This window comes from Physeter macrocephalus, chromosome 8, assembly GCF_002837175.3.
Source record: "Physeter macrocephalus isolate SW-GA chromosome 8, ASM283717v5, whole genome shotgun sequence".
Lineage (NCBI taxonomy): Eukaryota > Metazoa > Chordata > Mammalia > Artiodactyla > Physeteridae > Physeter > Physeter macrocephalus.
In genome coordinates, this window is record NC_041221.1 from 41,516,798 (window position 1) to 41,521,947 (window position 5,150).

The following is a 5,150-nucleotide window of genomic DNA, read 5'->3' on the forward strand; positions in this document are numbered from 1 at the left end:
AAAGAATAGGGACGGGACCTGCACCAGTGGGAGGGAGCTGTGAAGAAGGAAAGATTTCCACACACTAGAAGCCCCTTCGCGGGTGGAGACGGGGGTGGCGGAGGGGGAAGCTTCGAAGCCGCGGAGGAGAGCACAGTAACGGGTGCGGAGGGCAAAGCGGAGAGATTCCCGCAGAGGATCAGTGCCAACCGGCACTCACCAGCCCGAGAGGCTTGTCTGCTCACCCGCCGGGGTGGGCGGGGGCTTCGGTCAGATCCCAGGGAGAGGACTGGGGTTGGCGGCGTGAACACAGCCTGAAGGGACTAGCGCGCCACGGCTGGCCGGGAGGGAGTCCAGGAAAAGGTCTGGACCTGCCTAAGACGCAAGAGGCCATTGTTTCAGGGTGCACGAGGAGGGGGAATTCAGAGCGCCGATTAAAGGAGCTCCAGAGACGGGCATGAGCCACGGCTATCAGCGTGGACCCCAGAGACGGGCTTGAGATGCTAAGGCCACTGCTGCCGCCACCAAGAAGCCTGTGTGCGAGCACAGGTCGCTCTCCACGCCTCCCCTCCCAGTAGCCTGTGCAGCCCGCCACTGCCAGGGTCCCGGGATCCAGGGACAACTTCCCCGGGAGAACGCACCCCGCCCCCCCTCCCAGTAGCCTGTGCAGCCCGCCACTGCCAGGGTCCCGGGATCCAGGGACAACTTCCCCGGGAGAACGCACGGCACGCCTCAGGCTGGTACAACGTCACGCTGGCTTCTGCCACCACACGCTCGCCCCGCATTCCGTGCCCCTCCCTCCCCCCGGCCTGAATGAGACAGAGCCCCCAAATCAGCTGCTCCTTTAACCCTGTCCTGCCTAATCGGGGAACAGACGCCCTCAGGCGACCTACAGGCACAGGCAGGGCCAAATCCAAAGCTGAACCCCAGGAGCTCTGCGAACAAAGAAGAGAAAGGGAAATTTCTCCCAGCAGCTTCAGGAGCAGTGCATTAGATCTCCACAATCAACTTGATGTACCCTGCATCTGTGGAATACCTGAATAGACAACGAATCATCCCAAATTCAGGTGGTGGACTTTGGGAGCAACGATATATATATTTTTTTCCTTTTTCTCTTTTTGTGAGTGTGTATGTGTATGCTTCTGTATGTGAATTTGTATAGCTTTGCTTTTACCATTTGTCTTATGGTTCTGTCTATCCGGTGTTTTTTTGTTTTTTTTTTGTTTTTTAGTATAGTTTTTAGTGCATGTTATCATTGGTGGATTTGTTTTTTGATTTGGTTGCTCTCTTCTTTCATTCATTCTTTGGTTTTTTGTTACTTTAAAAATTTTTTTAATAATTATTTTTTATTTTAATAACTTTATTTTAATTTATTTTTTTCTTTCTTTTTTCCTCGCTTTTTTTTCTGACTGTGTGGATGACAGGGTCTTGGTGCTCCGGCTGGGCATCAGGCCTGTGCCTCTGAGGTGGGAGAGCCAAGTTCAGGACATTGGTCCGCCAGAGACCTCCCAGTTCCACGTAATACCAAACGGCAAAAATCTCCCAGAGATCTCCATCTCAATGCCAAGACCCAGCTCCACTCAACGACCAGCAAGCTACAGTGTTGGACACCGCACACCAAACAACTAGCAAGACACCCCAAAGCAAACCACTGGACGCAGACCTGCCCATCAGAAAGAAAAGATCCAGCCTCAGCCACCAGAACACAGGCACTAGTCCCCTCCACCAGGAAGTCTACACAACCCACTGAACCAACCTTAGCCATTGGGGGCAGACACCAAAAACAAAGGGAACTACGAACGTGTAGCCTGTGAAAAGGAGACCCCAAACATAGTAAGTTAAGCAAAATGAGAACACAGAGAAACACAGAGCAGATAAAGGAGCAATGTAAAAACCCACACCAGACCAAACAAATGACAAGCAAAAAGGCAGTCTACCTGAAAAAGAATTCAGAATAATGATAGTAAAGATGATCCAAAATCTTGGAAGTAGAATGGAGAACATACAAGAAACGTTTAACAAGGACCTAGAAGAACTAAAGAGCAAACAAACAATGAGGAACAACACAATAAATGAAATGAAAAATTCTCTAGAAGGAATCAATAGAAGAATAACTGAGGCAGAAGAATGGATAAGTGACCTGGAAGATAAAATATGGAAATAACTACTGCAGAGCAGAAGAAAGAAAAAAGAATGAAAAGAATTGAGGACAGTCTCAGAGAACTCTGGGACAACATTAAACAAACCAATATTCGAATTATAGGGGTCCCAGAAGAAGAAGAGAGAAAGAAAGGGACTGAGAAGATATTTGACGAGATTATAGTTGAAAACTTCATAATATGGGAAAGGAAATAGTCAGTCAACTCCAGGAAGTGCAGAGAGTCCCATACAGGATAAATCCAAGGAGAAACATGCCAAGACACATATTAATCAAAATATCAAAAACTAAATACAAAGAAAAAATATTAAAAGCAGCAAGGGAAAAGCAACAAATAACATACAAGAGAATACCCATAAGGTTAATAGCTGATCTTTCAGCAGAAACTCTGCAAGCCAGAAGGGAGTGGCAGGACGTATTTAAAGTGATGAAAGGGAAAAAACTACAACCAAGATTACTCTACCCAGAAAGGATCTCATTCAGATTTGACAGAGAAATTAAAACGTTTAGAGACAAACAAAGCTAACAGAATATAGCACCACCAAAACAGCTTTACAGCAAATGGTAAAGGAACTTCTCTAGGCAGGAAACACAAGAGAAGGAAAAGACCTACAATAACAAGCCCAAAACAATTACGAAAATGCTAATAGGAACATACATATCTATAACTACCTTAAAAGTAAATGGATTAAATGCTCCCACCAAAAGACACAGACTGGCTGAATGGATACAAAAACAAGACCCGTGTATATGCTATCTACAAGAGACCCACTTCAGACCTAGGGACACATACAGACTGAAAGTGAGGGGATGAAAAAAGATATTCCATGCAAGTGGAAATCAAAAGAAAGCTGGAGTAGCAATTCTCGTAACAGACAAAAAAAGACTTTAAAACAAAGACTATTACACGAGACAAAGAAGGGCACTACATAATGATCAAGGGATCAATCCAAAAAGAAGATATAACAATTGTAAATATTTATGCACCCAACATATGAGCACCTCAATACATAAGGCAAATGCTAACAGCCATTAACGGAGAAAGCAACAGTAACACAGTAATAATAGGGAACTTTAACACCCCACTTTCACCAACAGACAGATCATCCAAAATGAAAATAAATAAGAAAACACAAGCTTTAAATAACACATTAAACAAGATGGACTTAATTGATATTTATAGGACAGTCCATCCCAAAACAACAGAATACACTTTCTTCTCAGGTGCTCATAGAACATTCTACAGGCTAGATCATACCTTGGGTCACAAATCAAGCCTTGGTAAATTTAAGAAAATTGAAATCGTATCAAGTAATTTTTCTGACCACAACACTATGAGACTAGATATCAATTACAGGAAAAAAAATCTGTAAAAAATACAAACACATGGAGGCTAAACAATACACTACTTAATAACCAGGAGATCACTGAAGAAATAAAAGAGGAAATCAAAAAATACCTAGAAACAAATGACAATGAAAACACGACGACCCAAAACCTATGGGATGCAGCAAAAGCAGTTCTTAGAGAGAAGTTTATAACAATATAATCCTACCTTAAGAAACAAGAAATATCTGAAATATACAACCTAACCTTATTACACCTAAAGCAATTAGAGAAAGAAGTACAAAAAACCCCAAAAAGTTAGCAGAAGGAAAGAAATCATAAATATCAGATCAGAAATAAATAAAAAAGAAATGAAGGAAACGATAGCAAAGATCAATAAAACTAAAAGCTGGTTCTTTGAGAAGATAAACAAAATTGATAAACCATTAGCCAGACTCATCAAGAAAAAAAGGGAGAAGACTCAAATCAATAGAATTAGAAATGAAAAAGGAGAAACATTTAGAGAAGAGCTAACACCTATCCTTCTCAAAGTCTTCCAAAATATACTAGAGGGAGGAACACTCCCAAACTCATTCTACAAGGCCACCATCATGCTAATACCAAAACCAGACAAAGATGTCACAAAGAAAGAAAACTACAGGCCAATATCACTGATGAACATAGATGCAAAAATCCTCAACAAAATACTAGCAAACAGAATCCAACAGCACCTTGAAAGGATCATACACCATGATCAAGTGGGTTTTATCCCAGGAATGCAAGGATTCTTCAATATACGCAAATCAATCAACGTGATACACCATATCAACAAACTGAAGGAGAAAAAACATATGATCATCTCAATAGATGCAGAGAAAACTTTTGACAAAATTCAACACCCATTTATGATAAAAACCCTGCAGAAAGTAGGCATAGAGGGAACTTTCCTCAACCTAAAGAGACAAAAGACCTGTATGCAGAAAACTATAAGGCACTGATGAAAGAAATTAAACATGAAAAAAACAGTTGGAGAAATATACCATGTTCTTGGATCGGAAGAGTCAATATTGTGAAAATGACTATACTACCCAAAGCAATGTACAGACTCAATGCAATCACTATCAAACTACCAATGGCATTTTTCACAGAACTAGAACAAAATATTTCACATTTGTATGGAAACACAAAAGACTCCGAATAGACAAAACAATCTTGAGAAAGAAAAATGGAGCTGGAGGAATCAGGCTCCCTAACTTCAGACTATACTACAAAGCTACAGTAATCAAGACAGTATGGTACTGGCACAAAAAGAGAAATATAGATCAGTGGAACAGGATAGAAAGCCCAGAGATAAACCCACGCACATATGGTCACCTTATCTTTGATAAAGGAGGGAAGAATATACAATGGAGAAAAGACAGCCTCTTCAATAAGTGGTGCTGGGAAAACTGGCCAGCTACATGTAAAAGAATGAAATTAGAACACTTCCTAACACCATAAACAACAATAAACTCAAAATGGATTAAAGTCCTAAATGTAAGATCAGCCACATTAAGACTCTTAGAGGAAAACATAGGCAGAACACTCTATGACATAAATGATAGCAAGATCCTTTTTGACCCACCTCCTAGAGAAATGGAAATAAAAACAAAATAAACAAATGGGACCTAATGAAACTTAAAAGCTT